Here is a 22,441-nt window from a genome sequence, read left to right as displayed (position 1 = left end):
AGATAAAAGTAAAAGTGGGAACCTACTAAACCGCATGGCTTTAGGTGACAAATGGAAGGTCACAAATATTAAGCATGGTTCTTGGCCTGGAAAATGAGTTTTGGTTGGGGAAACAAGTCTCAGGAGGTTTTGTCACTTGTGTGTTCTCGTGGAATGTGTCAATGACAGTCATGTGACATCAGCTGGAGGGTTCTATCACCAAATACAGAGAACTCAGGGTGAGCTGACGTTACTGGTAGATGTCTGGAGTGTGTGAGTGATATGGCTCTCTGTGTGGCTTGCTTCAGCCAGGTGCATTTTTCTGTATTCATCTACTATTTCTCACTGATAAGCAAACACAAAACTCACATTTTTTCTCGGATTGTTGCCAAACATATCAAATTGGAATATATGTTTGATAACAAAATTATAGATTTGTTCTGTCAAAATATTGGTCTTCTCTATAGCATGCAACTGTGCTGTATTCCTCCTTGACTGCACTGTATACTACTGGGGTTCTCACATTTGTGTCTAGTACAATGCTAAATTTAATGTTTTGCATGTCACAGCCTAGTGAATAAGTGAGCCGCTGTTTGTTCACTGTAGTCAGCTTAGGTCCCTGTGACATTGGTTACAGAGTGGGTGACTCAAACTGCAGGAACTGACTTTCTCACAGTGTGGAGACTGGAATTTCAACCTCCTAGTCTACCTTCATCTGCAACAAAGCACTATGAACCACTAGCTTTAATCTATTCATGGAGACGGAGAGATGGCTCAGAGGCAAAGATCTCTTGCTACTGTTGCTCCAGAGGACCTGAGTTCAGTTTCCCAGTACCCACAATGGGTAGAGCTTACAAGTGCCTGTAACCCCAACCCCAGGGATCCAGGACCCTTATCTGGCCTTTGCAGACAACTGATCTCACATTGACATATCCACACACATAAAAATGAAAGTTTTGTGTCTCTCTCTCTCTCTGTGTATGTCTGTGTGTGTGTGTCTGTGTGTGTGTGTGTGTACCCTCATACTAAATCTATCAATACATAGTCTTCATAGTTTTATAGATTAGGAAGTCTCTAATTAGGAAGCTGTAAGTAAATGTGCCTGGTGATGGGCCACTTTTGGGGACCTACTAGCTGTGTCCTCACAGGATAGGAAGGATGGCACAGTCACAAGGTTTTGTCCTCATGACCTTGGGGATTAGGGTAGCAACCAGTGAAGTTGTAGTCAAGCATTTCTTTCATTTTATCCATGGTATTAGCAGGGTTAGAAAGATACTGTTGCTCCCTCGCTGGGCTGGGTCTTACTACACAGAACATAAAGCTCAATACTTGGGAACTGTGAAGTCAGCCAGGAAGTGTTGGTTTTAAAGTTGAAATCACCTCCTCTGGAAAGAGCCGGTGCCCCCCCCACCCCCACACACACACCCCAGACTTTCTGTATTTGGCCACAGGATGTGGCCTCTTCAAACTCTTCAGGAGATCTAGCTGGGGCAGATGACAAGGGAAGTGGTGGCCAAGCGCAAGGCAGGTTCCGTTCAAGGGTGTTGTTAAGTGGCTAATTTGTTGAGCTAAATCTTTCAATAGCTGGCCAGGTGTGACCAGGGCAGTAAGAAGATCCTGGGAAGCGCAGCAGTAGTGTGGGCCACTGCAGTGGTCTGATCTTTCCGTGAATGAGTGCCGGACTCTAATACTACCAAGAGGCAACAATGGCGCCCTCACTCAGATAGCAACGGCAATGTCGGACATAGACATAGCCATGGAGAGGGAGTTGGGAGACTTATTTTCACTCTCTAGTCGGTCTTTTCTTAGTGATCCTGGAAGTTCCTTTCTTTGATATTCGTTCTTCTTATCCCCCATCACACGAGATTCCTAAGCCTCACTCCCGCTGCGGTTTTATTCTCTCATCTAAGGTTTCCAAGTAGGACCTAGTCCACTGGTTAGAAAATTGTAGGAGGAGAGGGACTAAAACAGACCAGGGCTGTGCTGAAGAACTGTCACCACGGCTCCAAGGCAGTAGTGGCCCCTGTGGAGGAAGGAGGGGCGCGTCCAACTGCTTGTATCCAGGCGCTAGCTGCAGTGTTGGCCATTCTGAGCGTCATGTTCATCGACTGGCAGTCTCCGCTGAATGGCGATGCGTTTTTAAATAGACCTCATAAAACCAGGCTCTGTACTGACTGCCTGACATAAACATGAGCCGGGGCTTATGGGAAGCTAACCCTGAACTCCCCCCCTTAGGAGCCATGGTTCTGTGCTAACTCATCCAGTATCCACAGTAGCTTTTATGCAGCATAACTATCTGACAATATGAATTGATCTCAAGTCTTTTTTTTTTCCAGCCCTGGCTTTTCTTTGTTTCATGTGGGGCTTTTCAAGTGACTTCACACATTTACACGCAGCTCTGAGTTTGGGGCCTCTGGCTGTGCAGTATATATCCGGCAGGATGATTTCTGTCAAAGTCTCTGTGAGCGTTCTTAGCTTGTCCTTCTTAGCTCTGGTTCTACCCCTTTGCTTTGTCGTGCTCTGACCCATCCTGAGGGCTAAGGAGCCTCAGAGCCAGGTTGAGGCTACCTCTCCGTCCATGGCACTTGGATTCCTGAGCTGATGTAACTTCTGAGGAAGGAAGGACGCTGAGCAGTGAGTGGTGTGTAAGGTGATTCTGATGGCGGAGGGAGTGTTGTTGAGAGCAAGTAGTGCTTTGTGGACAAGGGGCCTGCAGAAATAGCCACTGGAGCTGAGTGGTCTGAGTAGTCCCTCTCAGTGGGGATGGGGGTGGGGTGGGTGTGGAAACGCCCAGGGCATTTCAGGTGACAACAGGCATCTAGCTGTAACTGGATATGCCCAAGCTCTAGGTTCAGAAAGCAAGCAGGGGGCAGCAGAGACACTACCCTGGAGACATGGAGGGAGGGAGCCAATTCTCTGTCTTCTGGTGGTTGAACTCTGGAAAACCCTTAATCCTGGTGAGCAGAAACGGGAGGCGCTTTGCCACTGACCCTAGCACCTCACTGGGAGGTTTTGGTTCTCCAGCCAGAAAGAGGATGTGGGAGAGGTTAATCTGTGGGCATTTCAAGAGGAAATCCATTTGGCCCATGTCCCCTGCATTGCCTTGTGCTGAGGGATTTGCAGGGTTCTCCTGCATTCAGGTAATTAGGTCAGCATTTTGAGTCAGTATAGGGAATAACTTTGAAAAAAATCTGATCAGTGGTAGAAGTGGGTGAAACAGGTAAACAAGGTTACTTCTTCCTTTTCTTTTTTCCTTCCTTTCCTTCCTTCTTACCCTTTCTCCCTCCCTTCTTTCCTTCCTTTTTTCCTTCCTTTTTCCTTTTTTCCATGACCATTCATCCATTAATTCAGTCACCTGTCTTGTACAGTTGTGGACAGGTCACGTGAGATGTATCCTCTCCAGCTCCTCACCTATAAGACACTCCCTGCGCTTCTGTCTGTGGATCAGCCCCCATTTCCCAACTGTTGCAGCCTGGATTCTTTGTGATAATTTGGGGAGAACCCAAGCTGGGTTGGTCCCCAAGGTTTTAGCTGGAAAGCCCCAGTATGTGAGTCACTCATCCCAATCAGCTGTGATTAAGCTTTTCCTATCTCCCTTGGAGCTTTGCTGAAGTCCAGGGATGCTTTGACTCTTGGATCACAGTATTTGGCCAGGCTCCGGTCTGGGCACAGATAGCTTCTCCAAGAGCCCGCCACCAGGGAGCCATATCCAGCCAGCTGTGCTTATAGCCTCTCATCGGGCATTTTCCATGAGAGCTTCAAGATGCCACCTACACTCAAGAGTCTCTTCGCCTGTCTGGGAGAGAAGACACTTGTGGGACTCTGGGGATGCTTGGTGACTTTCATTTTCTCATCCAACCCTAACAGTGTAAATATTAATACCTAATTAATCCACTTACATTTCTTGGCATTATTTACCCCTGTAGAGACTAACCACGCACACTACCAGCTTCCATCCTTGCAGAGAACTGGCAGATACCCTCACCCAGTGTTTGGCCAGGGAGCCTGGCCCAGGTGATGACTTGAGGCACAAAGGCAGAGATGGCCTCTCCTCAGCGTCACTTCAAGTCCTGAGCATAGAGATTGCTACCAGTATCTCTGCAGCACCAGCAATTGGAGCAGTCCAGGGCCAAGCATGCATAGCGTTGAAGGCTCAGGGGTGCATGGGAGGTGGGTAGTGTCAGAGTTGTGTGATTAGAGCGGACAGTCTGGGTGTCTCACCTCCTTGCCCTCAAAGGTCCTCATCTCCAGCAGAGGTTCCCTGTCAGCTATGTGAACATCAGGTTTCAAACCGGCTGGACATGAGAATCTCAGCTCACCCTGGACCCACTAAATCAGAAGCTAGGATGAAGCAGTCTGTCTAGCCATGTCCCCCAGTCCTTGAGATGCACTCTGAACTTTGAGATTTACCAACTTAGTGATGCCGTCTTGGGCCTTTTTTTTTAATTCCTCTGATTGGGTCTTTATTCTTGATCTTGTTAGGCTTTTTGACCTGTTTAAGTTCCACCTTGGAAGGGTAGGAGATAGAATCTGTCAAGTTTCTTATTAATTATGGAACTCTGTTCACGTTGATCCGTACTGGTCGGGTTGATCTTGGTGAGATTTAGACAGTGTTCTGTGGTCTGTCAGCATCTGAATCCTAGAGCTGCTTGAAACATGAACTCCTCAAAGGCCTGCGTTTTCATCAGACTCTTGCACAGCAAAAGCGGGGAGGGTGTATTCTGGCTCATGGTTTTGAGGGTCCAGCCCATAGTTTCAGGGGGTTTAGCCTGTGATTGGCTGGATCCATTGCTTTGAGACTAAGGCAGAGAGACTATCATGTGACAGAGACTGCCACCTTGGAGTGGCCAGGAAGCAGAAAGAGGAAGAGGGAGAGATGGGGGAGGACAGGCAGCAGCCAGGGACAAGATATGTTTTTCCATAGCGTTCTTGCAATGACACACTCCCCAGCTAGTTTCTACCTTCCATAGTTTTACACTCCCCTGATTATCTACTCAGATTTTTGAGCCGGTGATAGATTAATCAATGAGGGATCTTCACTGATGAAGGCAGATTTCCCCCAAAACCCACTCACTCTGTAGTTCTCTGGTTTGAACAGTAGATACACTAAACTAACATCAATCCCGTTGGAAGGAAACTGAAGGGTTTAGTGAAGAGGTGAAAGGGTGTTTGTCGTAGCTAGGGTCAGGAGCAGCCTTTGCATGCATACTTGATGTGAGGTAATGGTCCGCCCTGGCAACTCACACAGGTTCTCTTGTTAAGCCCAGATCTTCAAGGATACGGCCAGGACTTCATGGGTGTCCTTCTCACCATCAGCAACCTGCCTCACTGTGAGATAGGAGAGAACTTCAGGGATACCCACACTGCCACCCTGGGAGTACAAGGCCAGGTGCTCTCCAAAGAGCAGCCTGAGACAGGGTGGTCATGCGATGAGTGGGCCTGGGAAAATAGTGGCCGTTGTCCCCATTCCGTCTCAGCCCACCCAAGGCAGCTGGGCTCCCTTGGTCACACTTCACAAGAGAGGGCAAGACAGATTATGTGGAACTGAGCCGTGCACTTGGGTCCTGTAGGGGAAAAGAATGTGAGGCAGATAATTGGTCCCACAGGAGTTCTGTGAACTATGCAGTCCACCCTGTGGTATCAGTACAGGAAGAAGATGGTGTATTTCCAACTGTCAGTCATGAAGGTAACTTCATGAAAACCATATTTTCAAGTACATCGTTTATTTTCTTTGGAATGCCCCAGCTTAGTCTTTGGACTAATGCCAAAACCTGAAACCCTAAAGCACACTCAGCAGGCCATTTCTTGCCATATTAGGTAACACAGAAGGAAAAAAAAAAAACAATTGCGGATTTTATCTCCACTATTAACACTGTTATTGAGTTTCTGTTGTTTGAAGGGGAAAATGTAACATCTTAATGGTTAGAAAAGCGTGCACATTTGAGTGAAGCCCTTGGAAATTGCCCAGCTATGTAGTAAACACGTAAGCAGCAGAGAAAGTGCTCAGAGTTGGGCTGTCAGAGGTGCGCAGTGAGCACACATAAGCGTAGAGCTGAGCACACACAGCGAGGTGCCCTGCCTCTCCACGCAGACACTCCCGCTGGAAACCGCAGTGCTTTCCATCCCAGATGTTTCTCTGGAGCGGGTTCAGTTCCTTTTCTCGTTGTTAAATATTTACACAACCTGCCTTGTTTGGCTTCGTGAATACATGGCATGCTGATGCCCCCGGAACTGTTTGTTTTTCGCTCCTATTTTATCTTGAAAGCTATTTCATGAATCCGGACAGAGCTCCAGCCTGAGCTGCCCGGGATCATTATCGTGGCGGGTGTCACAACAAATGAAGAAGCCGGAGCAGTGTTTCTGCACACGCTGCAGACTCCAGCTGAGCTGTTTTCCTAGCACGCTGCCAGAAGTCCCACGAGATGATCCAGTGGGGCTCAGGCACAGGACCAAAGAGGAGATGAGGAGTCATGAGGACGTGGAGAGGCAGTTAGGGGAGGTGGGGGGTCCTGCCCTTGGTTAGCTGGCCCTGGTGACATTTGCAGCCTGTGAATCTTTACCTTGAAAACTCAGACACACTTTCTCATCTGTAGATACAGATCCCCTAAGGACCAATCCAGAGCATTCCGAGAGCTGATCTGTGGGGGACAGCATAATGATTGTTTGGAAACTAGTATTTCATTCATTTCTTAATAATTGAGAATGACACAGAGCCACTAATGTAGATGGGTGGCCTTCCAAATGTCCCTGCTCACCCTGCTTAATTTCTTTTGTCCGCTGAAAGTGTCTTTGTCAGCACAGGCCTGGAAGGAGTACAGGGAGAAAAGCCTCTCTGTCCCATTTATTCAGTCTTCCATCAAGTACCAACTTTATCAAGATACTATGCTAAGTGCTGGGGATTTGGTATCAAATTAAACCAAAGTAGCCAGGCTCTTGTGGTCTTTACACAGCTTAGGGGAAAACAGGCAGAGAAAGATCATGTTTAATTCATGTAACATGGTGGGACATAGGACAAAGTCCTAAAGGGCAGCGAAAGCCAGTGATGTGGCATTGGACTGGTCTAGTCAGGTTGGGGAAGGCTGTGGGGTGAGCGAGTGCTGCTTGGTAAGAGATGGCAAGGGTGAACCAGGTAAGGTTGTCAGTAGAGTGAGGGTGGCTCTTTTTCCCAGAGTCTTCGAGTTGAAGGGTTTCTGGCCAAAGGGAACCTGTGCCCCCTGTTATATGTGAGAAGCTCACTGTGGCCACAGCGTGGAGGATGGGCATGGGAAGACAGACTGGCTGTGTGTAGGAGGCAGTTCATCTCGGGAGGATATAGAGGTTTCATCTCAGGAGGACGTGGGGGGTGTCTCAGAAGATGGAAGGAATCAGCCCACGCAGGTGTGGAGATGATGCAGGCCGGGGCTAGGTGGTGATGTTTTCCATTGGCTGCTATAATGAGTAGCCACAAACTGGGACAGTTTAAACAAAAGAACTTTTCTTACAGCTCTAGAGACCAGAATTCTGGAACCCTAGTGTGAAACTGAACTGGTTCCTTCTGTGGGCTCGGGGTGAAAATATGTTCTAAGCCTCCTTCCTGCCTCTCCTTATAGATGCCTCTTGTTCCGTGCCTCCCTCATTACACTTGATGTCTGTGTCTAAATTCACCTCTTATCAGGACACCAGTTATATTGGACTAACACCTGCCTTCATCCAGTGTGACCTCATATCTAAAAAGACCTTATTTTCAAAGAAGGCCCACGGATTCTGTAAGGATGTACATTTGAGGAGTACAACATTAAATCAAAGTCCAGGGAACAAAGTGGAGATAGAAGGAAGTGGTTATATCCAAGAGAATTATAGGCATACAAACCAATCAGAGAGGCTGGTGAATCTGAGTTCAAGGCCAGCCTGCTCTACAGAGCAAATTCCAGGACAGCTGGGACTATAACAGAGAGACCCTAGCTTGAAAAACAAAAGCAACGAACAAGAACAATCAGAGGAGTAGATACAATGGTTCTAGTTCTTTCTGTAACCAGATAGGATGGCCCTTGTCAACTTTGAGTTGTCCTATGTGCTCATGGATAAATTGTTTCTACCACAAGGAAGTTTGGCCATAGAGGAGTTGGAAACCCCCATTCATGTCCCTGAGCTCTTCTTGAGTCCAGTCATAGAACTTATCCCTCCCTGTGGTGAGTTTGAGGTTAATGATGGTCCCCCCCTAGACTCAACCTAGCGTCTTTGCCTGCTTCAACTACTGTAATGTGACCTGCTCAGAAGTAAGCATGTTCAGGGCTGTAAATGCTGTAACTATGACCCACCCTGCCTTGTGAGTCGATGTGTTATCAAAATTCTAAGATTGGGTCTTGCAGTCATAGAGGTGGCATGTGACCCTGCTTGCCTCAAAACATCTTGGCATCGAGCCCATTCAGCTGGGGACGTGATGTAGATTGAGCCACGCTCCCCCATCCCTCTGCTGTTTCTCACCTGATCCTTCTTCATTGCTTTCCAGCCAGACCACTTAACTCCAGTGAGTTTAAGTCTTTGCTAGGTGAGATAAAGAGTATATTTCTACCTACCCTACTTAGATCTGCTAGGATCCGAATCCAGGTCCTGTCAGAGCCAAGCAGCCAGTCTACCTTGTCATTATCTTGCTCATGTTTCCTATCTGCCTGAATTCTGGGTTTCTGTCTTGCTTCGTTTGCCTTCCTTTGTTCTGACTCAATTCACTACCTGACGCGTGAGTCCTAGCCAGCTTCCCCCACTGCATTGGCAGAAGCACATCCAGACACGTGCATGCCTGGTGGCGCCTATGGGGACACAGAAGAGGGACTTAGATCCCCTGACTGACGTGAGCCACCACGCGAGTGCTGAGATCTGAGCCCAGGTCCTCTGCAAGAGCAGTAAGTGTTCTTAACCACTTAAACCTCCACTCCGGTCCCAAAATCTGAATTTTTAAAAATCTGTGGCTCCAACACGATCCAGACGTTAAGCACTGCCACATCCTAAAACGATGTCTGGGAACAACAGCAACAGAAGAATTAAAGGAAAGACCCCACAAGTGCAGTCTAATCTGCTCTATGCCTAGGAGGGAACATTTAGATGAAAAGGCTGCTTTTGATTTTACTTCACCGACGGGCAGAATGATAAAGATGCGTAGAATGATGGAGACCGCTCAGCATCACACTTTAAACACCCTGCTCATCTCCATTTCTTAAGTATCTTTCATCTCAGCCTTGATACTGAAACCAGGGAGTCCACAGTCCACCCCCCACTCCGGCCCCTCCAAAAAAAAAGAAAGAAACTATGACAAAAATAGCCCAGGAATAGTATTGTTTTTAGGAAGATATAATTATTTTGAGTTGTTTGGAACGTTTTGAGACAAACTGAATCATTGCTTCCTGGTGTTGTGATTTAGATCTTGGTAAAAACCTCACGTGATGGTCAGACTTTGGCGAAGCCTTCGGTTAAAAATAGCTTGATTGCAAAACCCCCGCATGCTTGAGAAAATTAAAATAGTCCCCCCTCCAGCTTCACCACAGAATGACACACATCTCCCCCAAGAGGTGGCATGACCTAAACCTAAGGCACACAGTTGAGTGGAAATTCACGCACAAGTTCGGTCCTTCTTCGCTGCCTTTTCGCTGGATGCTAATTGAAGAAAGCGTCTGCATCCAGTTTCCCCTTTATTTTTGTAAATTCTTTGCTTCCACCCGGACAAAAAGCCTCCTCTGCCAGTTGCGTGCTTGGGCATTGGTCCAATGGAAAAATGCATGGATGGCTTGCCGTTTTCCCCTTCGAGTGATGACATAAATTACTCCTCAGGGAGCTATTTACAACGTTGTTCTTTAACCTTGACCCAGTGCACGTGTTCTGCGGCCTGAGAATCACGAGAGCTCTACACAGTGAGGTTGTGGGGGCCGACCCCGCCTGTCGTTCATCTCTCTCCCTCTGTGACTTGCTTGCCATGGGGCCACGTGGCTGTGAATCTAGGTAGCAGTAAAGTCAGTGGCCTCGGGAGAGAGCCGTTTCTACTTGAGCACAGTGGTGCTTGTACTCAGCATGCTGTGTATTGCGGCCCGTGACTGTCCCTCTCTCAAGCAGCACAGCTTGTATTGGGAGAGCTGTAGGCTTGCAAGGCCATCAGTGAGGTAATGGCGGGGACCACAGAGACAAATTCTGTTCTGGAAATCTAGGTTTCACCCCTGCCTGCTGGATGACCTTGGCCAAGGTTAGGATTCTCCCCTCTAGCCTCTATTTTCTCCTCAGTGTGTTGTGAGGATGGTGCTCAGGCCATTCCTGCTATTCCTCAGCCACCACCTTTTCCCCCTATCTTTGGTACCTGGTACCTTTGTATTTGGTAGAGTTATGTGAACACTATTGAGGGAGAAAGGGAAAGGTCTTCAGGAGAGGTCTGATCTGTAGGAATGGGGCTCAGGAGTATAAATTGCACATAACTGTCCCATCTAGTGAATACTTGGCTTTTTCTTTGGGGCCACCAACCAGCTCCCAAAAATGACATGGAGACTTAGTCATGAATGCTCTGCCAAGATTAGCCTCATTTCTGGCTAGCTCTTAATTTAACCTGTTTCTCTTTAATCTACTTTTTGCCTCAGGGCTTTCTTTCCTTCTGTGTATCTTACTTTCACTGCTTCTGGTGTCTGGCTGCCAGGTGGCTGTTTGGCTTATCCCAGGTGTGTCCCCTTCTTGTTCTCCTCGCAGACCCAGATTTTTTTCCTCTTATTTATTCTCTCTGCCTGCCAGCCCCACCTGTCCTTTCTCTGCCTACCTATTGTCTGCTATATTGTCAAAACTCTTTATTAGACCAATCAGGTGCCATGGGCAGGCAAGGTGAAACAGAGGTAGCACATCTTTACATAATTAAACAGGCAGCATAAACAAAAGTAACACACCTTTGCAAAGTTAAAATAATATTCTGCAGCATAAACAAATGTAGCATATCTTTGCCTAGTTAAAGCAATATTCCATGACCCTCTGGAGCAAGGATGTAGTCTTTGACCCACTCTATCCTAAAGCAGTCTCTGACCACAGGCTTTGAGAGGGGAAACTTCAGGCCAAGTGATTTCTAGGACAGAAGATGCAGGGGGAGCCCCTAACAAGTAGAGGAAAGACTCTCCTGTCCTCCTGGGACAAGAGGCCCAGGGGAGCCTCTGTGAGCCATCTGAAGAGTCCTTCAAAGTAAGGAAACCCAAAGGCAAAGGTGGTGAGTCCCAAGGTTATTGGACCACTAGAGCAGCTGAGGTTTGCTCAGGATAGTCAGAGAGTGTCAGGTGTGCTAAGTCTGGAAGTAAAGTCATGGGGCTTAGTCCCCACTCTTCTTGGGACTCTCAACATTTTGGCTTATGACTGAGTCTAGTCCCCGAGACTGAGTTCCTGCTTTTCATAAGTGAGGAAGGCCTCTTTATTGTAGGCCCCTCTCTTTTCTTCCACAAATTAAAATACATGTCTCTGATGGAAATGGAGAATGCAGCCAGACATGAAACAGACATGGTTATCCACAATAGAACCCCCAGTGTGGCTAGGACATGGACAGATGGCTCCTTTGGGAAACCAGACTGGAAAGGCTCTGTGTCCTCAGAGGAAAGTGGGGGAAAGACAGAAACCGGGCCCCAGCTCCTGTGTTGGAGGCTGTGGAGGGGCGGTGACTCAGAAAGATCTGAGACCGTGTTGGCCTGGAAGTTCACAATTCACAGGCTCGGGCTGTGGGGTTAGCGAGTCTGAGGAGGGAAGGCTGCCGTGGGTGGGATGCCGTTAAAGGCCAACTAGTTCTGGCCCCGGAGAAACATTTTGCGTTTAAGATTTGATTTACTCATAGTGCAAGACGCAGTCCCTGGAAGGATGTTAGCACGGTCTGAATTTTTATGGACAGCGGCTGTTCCGGGTGCTGGGTCGGAAATGTGGTTTTGAAATCTAAGAATAAGAACTAATATTTATGTACTATTATAGGAGTGCTTTGCAAGGTGACTTCATGAATACTTTTCCTTAAATCCTCCAGGCAGGCTTTAAACAGGGCATTCTTTGGCATGTGCTGTTCAGTTGCAGCCCCATGGCTGGGGCCCATCCCTCCCTCCCTCCCTGGACCACCTTTGTACATCAGTTACATACGTGCATCATGTCTCTCAGACCTTCTGCCTTCTGTTTATCCTTGATGGCTGAAGTTGGGAGATTCGGTCTTTGGCTTCTTCCAAGTCTTTCCCTGTCCCTTATGCCTCACAGATACGTGAGAGGTGTTTGATGGAGTTTGATGGCCTCGGGAGAGTAGATCCACTTCCTGACACATGTGCCCCATCATTTCCTTTCTCTCCTATACTGAATCTCTTTCCCTTTTCATTCAAGCTAAGTTTCTAATATTTAATAAGATTAACATTTTTAAAATCTGGGGAGTAGGTATCAAGGGGCTTCAACAACACCAGGCAGATGTATTACTTTGCTCCTGGTCATTTGCAGGAACACTCCTCTCACTAAAGCCCTGCCCTTGGAAGCAACTAAAAGAACCTTTCCCTCTTTACCTTGGCAGGTCAGCTGGCCCCCTCTGCCTTGAGCCCTGGACCCCCAGGCCTCTGCTTCCTGACTCCCTGTTCTCCATCTCCTGCTTGGAGAGTGGACCCTTCTCTGTTAGACTCCTTTGCTTCCTTTCTTGCAGGCGATTCCTTCTTGCAGTCACTTGGAGTCCTCTGAAGTCAGGGACCATGGTGGGGATGCCCTACATAGAGGTCTGTGGTCGTGTGTAGCCTATACACATCCTATGGATTTGACATCACCCTAGTTAGCTTATTAAATCTAATACAATGTAAATGCTGTATGAGTTCAGATTACAAACGTCCCTCAGATGTCCACTGTTGCATTGTGGGAAACTGGTAGAACATTTCAGAGCTGGGGCATAGTGGGAAGTCTTCAGATCATTAAGGACACGAATGAAGATGGGGGAAAGCAGGCCCTCTCTTTCTCCTGCTAGCCACCAAGTGAGCGTGTTTCTTCCACATGCCCTCCTGCGATGATGGGCTACCTCACCACAGGACCAAACACAGTGTGACCTACTGATGATGGGAGAAGCAACTCCAAAACGACGGCCTTGAATAACCTCATCTTTTAAGTTGATGAACTCCGGAGTATTTGCTACAGTGACAGGCAGCTGACCCACAGTGTGTGAACACTTGTCCATCCCAGTACACTGTTTTTGTTGTTACTGTTGGGTTTTGGTTTGTTTTTCAGTATCTGTCTGATCTAATTGCCTCCCATTGTTCTTCCTGAGTCTAGAATTTCCTGGAACTTAGATATTTTTTTTTTTAGTCATCTCATTAGCAATTTGTGAAGGAAAGGAGTCCAGACCTGAAGTTGCCTTTTTCAACCGCTGGCTGTAGCATTCCAGCCTCCTGCTGTCCCATCACGCCGGACTGTCTTCAGCCCGGGATGGACAATCATTTACCCTTGAAATGAAAACCCTCAAGGCTCACATTTCTGGCATTTTTGTAGCATGATTCCCCAAGAGGAATTTATTTCTCTAAATCGCACTCCGACATACTCTAAACAAGATGAGGGATTTGTACTCTTGTCTGCAGATTAAACAGCAGAGGTGCCAGCTGCGGGGGGAGCTGTGAGTGATGACTCCATAATGAAGAGCAGAGCAGCAGGCTGCGGCGGGAGGCGCCCTGTAATTCCATATTACGATTGGAATTCAAATGCAGGAAAGAGTTTTGGAGTTCTCCCGAGAGTCGAGGGGCCCCAGCTGCTGCGGTGGTCGAGGTGGCATGGTCTGTTCCCTTGGTGCTCTGACCCGTGGTAGAGATGTCCCCCCAACCTTAGTCTGTCCTTTGTTTATGAGAGGATTGCTCTCTTGCTCCCTGCGGAATGCCACTGCCCTGTTTTAACCATCTACTGCCTGCCCCCTTGCTAATTAACACCTCATTAGCGCTTTCACCAGCAGGAAGGTGGGGGACAGAGGGCCAGTAAGCCAAACCAGACAGCTCGGCAGGCAAGCTCCTTCTGAGTGTCAGTGGGACAGGGGGCCCATCGGGGACTGTTTGCCAGTCCCCATCGGGTCTCACCCCAGTGCCCTTCTTTGTTACCCTTACAGACTGGGGCTAAATCCCAGCACCACAGCCCCGTGTTCAGAAAAGCAAGAGAGGGATGGGGTGTGGTTCTCCACAACCTGCTCGGAATGTGGACAGTTCCACCTGTGAACCATGGCGGTGCATTGCTCTGCTGGGTGGCTGGGACCGTGGCTACCAGTCTCCCCTTCTCCCCAGCAGACATTTTCGTCTAGCTTGGTGTTCGTCAGGGCACTTATGTCTCCAAATGGCGTGTGCTTGTTCCAAGTATTAAATGGCTAGTATTGGCTATAAATGCGTGAGTTACAGAGTTCCGCTTCTAAAATCGGCCTTATCGATGTGTGTTGAAGAGCAGTTTGTCCTAATTTTCCCGGGAAGTTCTGAGAAAATAGTTTTACTCTGGTCATGGTGCTCTGGCCTTTGAAAGCAATCTCTTGTTGACAATATGAAGGTTGAATGGGGCCATCAGAAGCACAGGCCTGTGTGGACCAGAGGGAAGAGAGGGAGAGACAGAGGAAGGGGGCGAAAGAAAAGGGAAGCAGAAAAGTTAACTACATCCCCCACCCATTTTAATTCCCCAAGATAGTGTTTTCTCTGGCTGTCCTGGAGCTCACTCTGTAGACCAGGCTGGCTTTGACCCCAGATCCACCTGCCTCTGCCTTCCAAGTGCTGGAATTAAAGACATGCATCACAACCGCCTCACTTAATTTCTTCTATGACTTGATTTTCTCATCTCATCAGGGAAAATACCTGATAAAAGCAACTTAAAGGAAGAAGGGTTTGTTTGGGCTCCTGGCTTAGGGAGGGTCAGGTACGTCAGAGAAGGGAGGGCTTGCATGGGGATGTGAAGCAGCTGGTTCCCCTGTTCAGTGGGAAAATCGTTCTGAACGTGCCGTGCACAACGCTTGTCTATGCTCTATGCACTACCATACATGTAGTTTGCGAGCTTTGGGCAAGGGGCTGGAGATTGAAACAGAGACAGAGCCCTCTAAGTCACTGGTTAGAAGCCCATTCTTCAATAGCACCACAGAGGCTTATATATGCAACAGTCAAGTGGGCCAACAGGTGAAAACCTCATCCTCTGATCCTCAAAGGCAAGGCAACACGCGCTCGTGAAGCAGAGCTGGTAAACAACTTTGACACAGCTTTCAGTAACTCAAATCAGAAGGAAAGTAAAGATCTCTAGCGGGGAAGAGCAACTAGAGGCCAGGATTCCAAATGGTCCCAACATGAACCGGACCATGGGATGTACTGTACATAACCGGTCATTCTCTGGGTGCTATTGATCTTTCCTCTGTTTGGATTACCACACAAAGGCAGGCTAAGGGAGCTGCATCTGGGGCTTGGTGACCCACGTATCACAAGGGACCCATGTTTGGTGCCTTGTGGTCGTTAAAAGTCAGGAGCTTAGCTTTTATATGCTGCTCAGTACTTCCGCTGAGCAGGGAAGATGAGGGTTGAGACCTGTCCTCAGAGGCTGGTGTCTTAAATCTTTAGGAGTCCCTTAGAAAAATGGGAACACAAAGACAAATGGGCACCCACAGGAGAACATTAGGAATTGTGATTCGGTGGCCATGTAACCTCCCAAAGAGATGCTGTGTTTCCAGATAGAGCTATTGGAAGCCTACAGTGATGAGGCACCTCGTCCCAGGGACACAAACCTGCATCCCCGTCCCCCGTCCCCCCCCCCCCCCCGTTATCTGTGTTTTTAATCTAGGAAAGGAGGCAAGCCATTCACCCAAGTAGCAGTACTGTTGAATGCCATGCAGAAACCCCTAAAATTCCAACTTGGGTACTGCCAATAGGATCTGTGGGTAGCTCTAGAGTGACCCCAGCCACAGCAAGGAAATAAGCACCTTAGTCCACAGCTGCGCAGAACCTAATCCTGCCAAGAAACTGAACGGGTAGAAGTGCATGCTTCTCCAGGCACAAGCGCAGCTCAGTCTGTACCTTGATTCTGACATTCTGAGGTCCTCACACTGGCTACCCTAAGGTTGAGAGTAGAGAAGTGTTCGAGAGCTGATAAGCTTGGGTGTGTTGGTGAGGACATGATAAAGAAGGGCCCTTCTTCCAGAGCAAGGATCTTAGAGAAAAAGGAGAGGCTGTCTTAGGATTTCAGCATCGTGTTCTTTTCTACACGTCTGCTGCAAGCTGAACCTCCGGGGTTCCTAATGAGCGCTGGCCTGAGAGGAGTTCAGGCCAAAAGAATATCAGGTACAGCCAACAGCTCCATCTGGGCCACAGAAAACATTTCTGTGGAGGACTGGCGCTTTCTGACTGCTCAGGAGTGTTAGCCACCCCCTACCCCCACCCCCCACACCACCCCCCTGCTGAACTGAACTCGCATGAACTTGAACCCTCAGTGATCAAGTCCAGCTGCATTCTCTTCCCTCCCGGGAGCAGGTACTGCATTGATGGCATACTTAGCTTTTAGGAGCTTTTATAGCAATACCCTCTATCCCTACAAATAAACCAAAGCCCTGTCTTATGAGCAGACAGGCTTGAGTGAGAGCCAAGAGGCTGCCTGAGCTGCTTAGCATCCTTGAGGTGGGGCTCCTTTCTGACTTGGATTCTTCCTTTGCCTACCACCTTGCCCAGGGTGACTGGGTGGGTTATCTGTTGCTCACAGTACCATACTTTGAGAATGAAATCTAACTGCCAGTAAAATAACCAAAAGTCTGGACGGCTTCCAGTTTTGAGAGAACGGTTCTTTCTATAACTCCACCCAAACGGACGTGTAAACCTCCACCTCCCTGACCCCACTCTTCTAGGAACTGCTGAGACAGACTGGAGTGATCCAAATGACTGTTAAGTCAAAAGGAAAAAATAAAAATGCAATAAACAAATACACAGGAAGAACTGCCAAACCAAACCAGAGCCAGATTTCCCGAGTCTGGGTCTACTGATTCTGCAGCAAGCATGGTTTAGCTGCAGGTCCCTGAAGATAGCTGATTTCCTACACACACACCCCCCCCATCCATCTGCTTCTGTATGAAGGGTGCAGCACACAACGCCTGTCTGCGCTCTTTGCACTACCATACAGTTCGCGAGCTTTGGGGAAGGGGCTAGAGGTTGAAACATAATAGAGAAAGAGAGAGACAGCCCTCTAGTCACTGGTAAGAAGCCCCTTATTCAATAGCATCATGGAGGCTTTATATACCCAACAGTCAGGTGGGCCAACAGGTGAAAACCTTATCCTCTGATCCTCAAGGCAAGGCAACACGCACTCGTGAAGCAGAGCTGGTAAACAACTTTGACACAGCTTTCAGTAACTCAAATCAGAAGGAAAGTAAAGATCTCTAGTGGGGAAGAGCAGCTGGAGGCCAGGACTCCAAATGGTCCCAACAAATGGGTACTTTCTCATCTTCAGCCATGGGGCATGAAGAGCTGATGGAGGGGTTGGACTGTGTGGTTAGTAGCCCAACTCCTACTCCTCAGCCATGGAACCATCTTTCTTGAGTTATTAAGTATGTCTGGACTTCAGTTTCTTCATAGGAAAATAAAGCCGACTGGTATGAGCCAGGAGGGATTGTTGAGAGTATCCGCCTAGGGGGATGGGGAACTGCACTGCTCAGACCATAGTCACAATATTAAGCTACAGAGAATTCATCTCTTTCCCTTTCCCTCTGTGTTTCCACAGTTTCTGGTCTGTGAGCTGTAAGGTATTTTTTTTTCTCTAAGGCTGACTTCTAAATGTCCTTTTCCATGCTTTTTCTAGTTTGCTTTCTGTGACTGTGATCAGACACTATTACCAAAATCAGCTTAGGAGAGAAAGGGGTTTATTTCATCTTGCAATTCCCAGGTAATAACCCTTCATTGAGGGAAGCCAGGGCAGGAACTCGAGGCAAGAACTCGAGGCAAGAACTCGAGGTGCTAGGAGGGGTGCTTCCTGGTGCCTCCTGGTTGCTGAGAAGTCAGGAACTTAGCTTTCATAAGCACCTTAGAGCTGCTGGAGAATGTTACTTCCTAGCTCGCTCGCTCTCCGGCTCATGCTCAGCTCTTTCTCATATAGCTCAAGTCCGTCTGCCCAGGGATGGCGATGCCCACAGTGGAGTTGGGCTCTTCCACATCTATCCCCAACCAAGATAATTGCTTACAGATAATCTAGTCTGGCTAATCCGTCCATTGACACTCCTTCAGAAGACTCTAGGCTGTGTCATCTTGACAGCTGACGCTAACTAGGATAGTAATTATCCCAGGTAGAGATGAATACTACCTGAACTACTTCCTAAGTTTATTCTATAGAACACACAAAATTACATGTGTAGACATTTATTGTGTGATATTTGGCCTTGTGTAGACTGTGGTTAATTCTCTAGTTCTTTTCTGTTAAAGACCACTGACTTAGTCCCTGTTCTCTTGCTGTGAAGAGACAGCATGACCTAGGTAACTCTAAAAGAAATCATTTAATTGGGCACTTGCTTACAGTTTCAGAGGGTTAGTCCGTCGTTATCAAGGCAGGAAGCAGATAGGCATGATGCTGAAGGAGTGGTTGAAAAGCTTTATGTCCTGATCCATAGACAGTAGGGAGAGAGGGAGATAGATAGATAGATAGATAGATAGATAGATAGATAGATAGATGATAGGTCGATAGATACTGGGTGTATTAGGATTTTTATTGCTGTGAAGATACACCACATTTAATTTGGGTGGCTTACAGTTCCAAGGCTTAGTCCATGACCATAATAGCGGGAAACATGGAGGCACTCAGGAAGACATGATGCTGGAGAGAAAACCGAAGAGTTCTACATCCAGATCCTCAGGCAACAGGAAGAGAAAATGACACTGGGCCCGACTTGAGCATTTGGAACCTCCAAAGCCAACCCTCAGTGACACACTTCCTCCAACACCTCCTAATAGTGCCTCTCCCTATGAGCCTGAGGAGGCCATTGTCATTCGAGTCACATAAGGCTTGGCGTGGGCTTTTTAATCTTCAAATCCCACCCCAAGTGGCACACCTCCTTTGCTCCAACAAGGCCACACCCCCTTTCACATTCTGCATTTTCACTGCTCTTTCGTTGCTGTAAACCCAGTTTTCCCATGAGGCATTGCTACTGCAAGCATCATGCTCAGACCCCAAAGTAAAAGAGATGGAATAGTAGTCAAGCTTACATTTTGTCTAAGGAGGACTCTGATTGGCCTGCTTAGAATAGCAGTCTTAGAACTAGTCACTGTGACGGAAGGTGGGCAAGGTGCTTAGGTATTGGCAGGAGTGAGCCCAGCTTGCATCAGGTGCTATCCCATGGCCAGTCTCTGTGGTCAGGGTGGCCAGCTCTTGTAAGAAAATGGCAACTCCTTGTTCCGTGTTCATAATAAATGAAAGTGAGCCCGAGCAGCATTCTAAAGAAGCTTTGCAGTGCCTGATAGCCAGGATAGCTGTCTCCACGCAGCTCAGCTGCCCATCCATGCTCTCTGCCTTTGCCTAGGAGAGAAGCTGGTTTGGCTAGAACTAGAGAACTGATCGACACATCACCCCGAACAGCTGCCATGCGCTATGAAATTTGAGGAATTTGTGTGATCTGAATGTTGCAGTCTCCCTAGTTCCCTCTCTGTGAGCACTGAGGATAGGGCCTGATGGGGTTAGTAGCTGTCAGCTGTTTCTATGTCACCGCGATCAGAATACTCAACAGGAAAAACTCAAGGAAGTGTCAAGTGTTCGCTTTATCTCAAAATTTCAGAAAGTTTAGTCCATGCTGGCCTGGTCCATCAGCTGGATATCAGTGGCATCAGGACTATGTGCCAGAGACAGCTGCTTAATCTCACCGTAGACAGACAACAGAGCCATGCAGGACTGGGGACTGGGTACCACTTCAAGGGCCACCCCTAGTGGCCCACTTCCCCCCAGTGAAGCTCCATGGCCTAGAGGTTCCAGACCTTCCCCAACAGGGTCAGTTTCAGAATAAGCATTCAACACATAGGACTGTGGGGGATATTTGAGGGACAGACCCCAAGGCTCTGATGAGAGAAATTGATAGGAACCTGCTTGTCTCTTTCTCCTCACGGAGATGCAGTGGTAAGATGGCATCTATGAAGAACAGGCCTTCATCAGACACCAAATCTGCCACTGCCTTGCTCTTGAACTTCTCAGCCTCTAGAAACTATGAATCATAAAGTTGACTGCTTACAAATTACCCTTCCCAAGACAGGCATTTTTGTTACAGCAACCCAGAGCCTTAAAACTCACCTTTAGGGGTAGAGGGCCCTGTTCTCTGTGCTTTTTCAGGCCAATTGCACTCAGCTTGAATTTCTCTGCTGGGTCAGGGTGTTTTGTCCTGTGTGTACAGCTGCTAGGATGGTGGGGGTCAACCTTTTGAGAAAAGGAACACATTGTCACTGAAACCCCAATGGAGGCGTCTTCAACCCCAGGGTCTCCATTTCAGGAGGGCCACACATTTTTGGAACCACATCAAATACCGCCCTATTGTGGGGGCCATTACTTTGTTTTGTCACAAAATTTTTTTTTCTTGTTTTTCTCCCTTGCTATCTTGGTTTTCCTTTTAAAACCACGATAAGATGTTTCTGGTTTTCTCAAGGTTCTTTTGATGAAATATTTCCAATTTATATTTGTATTTCTCTTGTAGCCCGGGGAGCATTTTTATGTGCACAGAGTCTTCTTTTGTAATCTTATCCAAAACAAACTTCTGATTCTTCTTTTTCAAAAAGTCACTACTAAGAAAAATAAAACTTAAAAGTCAGCTTTCCAAAAATGTTATGGAAGGGACATATGCTCCCAGGAAAAGGTCCTCTGCTCTGGAGTCTTTAAAATGTCTCTCAGTCAAGGGTCAGGTGATGGGTATCTTTGCGGACTATGTAGTCTCTGCCATGATCACTCAACTTGGTCATTGTAGTTTGCTTGTAGCCATGGATCAGAAACAAGTGAGTGGGCAGGAATGTTTTTCATTAAAACTTTATTAACAAAAGCAGATGGTGGGCCAGATTTCAGCTACCCCAGTTCTTGAGCATTTCCCGCTTTTCAACTGTCTGAAGAAAAGTATAGTTCAAAACGTTAAAGTGGATGGGTATCATTTTTAGCTCCGTTTCATGGGTGTGGCAGTTTGAATGAAAATGGGGCTCATAGTCTCATAGGGAATAGCACTATTAGGGGGTGTGGCCTCATTGTAGGTGTGCTCTTAGTAAAGGGAAGTGTGTCACTGGAGATGGACATTGGTGTTTCAAATGTTCAAGCCAGACCCCATGTCACCTGAGGATCTGGATGTAGAATTCTAAGCAACCTCTCCAGCATGATGTCTGCCTGCGTGCCTCTATGCTTCCCACCATAGTGATAGCGAACTTCTAAACCATAGGCCAGTCCCAATTAAATATTTTCCTTTATAAGAGTTGCCATGGTCATGGTGTCTCTTCACAGCAATAGAGTGCAAACGGAACACTGAAGAGTTGAGAATGAAATTCAGCACGATCTATGGAGGTTTGGGATGATTGAGGTTAGTGTAATGAAACATATACATAAGAATATGTACGTTTGTACATATACATCATATGCAAACACATATGCACATGTGTAGATATGCGCATATACATTACATAAACGCATATGTATGTCCACACATGTGTACATATATACAAACACACGCATATATACACAGATATGCACATATGCATGTCAACGCACACATATATATACACACAGATACAAGTACACATACATATACACACATGAACACATACAGATATGCACACAGATATACAAACATGTGTCCATGCACACATGTACACACATGCAAATACATTCACACATGCACATATACACAAGACTATATGTATATATGTGTATATGTGCATACATACTGACCAACATGAAAACATGCATGTGTGCATATATTTACCTCAGCAGCCTTACCATGTGGAAAACTTGGGAACAGCTTAAATGTTCAACAGTAAATTCTCCATGTAAAATCATATTATAAAACCATGAAAATGAGATTTGTTATAAAATCTTTTATTAGTTTATGCTAACTGACATGAAGTGGGAAAATGTACCCACGAGACCTCAGCAAATTAAAATAAAGAGCAAGTATATAGAGAAAAAGATTGACAGCAAGTACGCCCACATGGAAAGTGTGTTTTTTCTCTGTAGAAGATTGTGTGGGATCTCACTTGATGGGTGTATGTATATATGGGTATGGGCGTGTGTGGGTGGGGGCATTTTTCTCCAGTGATCATGTTACTTACAGAAGAGAAAAGCGTCTCCGGAGAAAAATGCTAGACCAAGTTTATATAGCTCTCAGCCTGAGGCCAAGCTCTTCACATTCTGAGGCTGGCCTTGATGTCCTGTCTCCCAGAGAAGCCAGGGGCAGGGGCTGGACCACTCCAGAGGCCTTGGGAGATGCATCCCATTGTGACTTTCTGGCCCATGAGGCTGTTGTCCTCTCTTGGGCTCACAAATTGCTGCCTAGAAC

At 47.2% G+C, this 22,441-nt stretch overlaps 1 protein-coding gene across 10 annotated transcripts in view; it reads left to right on the top strand.

Annotated features, from left to right (window-relative positions):
- Nucleotides 1–22,441, top strand: part of Arnt2 (aryl hydrocarbon receptor nuclear translocator 2) — a 143,843-nt gene that overhangs the window by 54,899 nt on the left and 66,503 nt on the right. The gene's annotated exons all lie outside the window — the stretch shown is intronic.

Source organism: Microtus pennsylvanicus, chromosome 18, assembly GCF_037038515.1.
Source record: "Microtus pennsylvanicus isolate mMicPen1 chromosome 18, mMicPen1.hap1, whole genome shotgun sequence".
Taxonomy (NCBI): Eukaryota; Metazoa; Chordata; class Mammalia; order Rodentia; family Cricetidae; genus Microtus; species Microtus pennsylvanicus.
The sequence above is the reverse complement of the archived record's forward strand: the minus strand, read 5'-3'. Positions and strand labels throughout refer to the sequence as shown.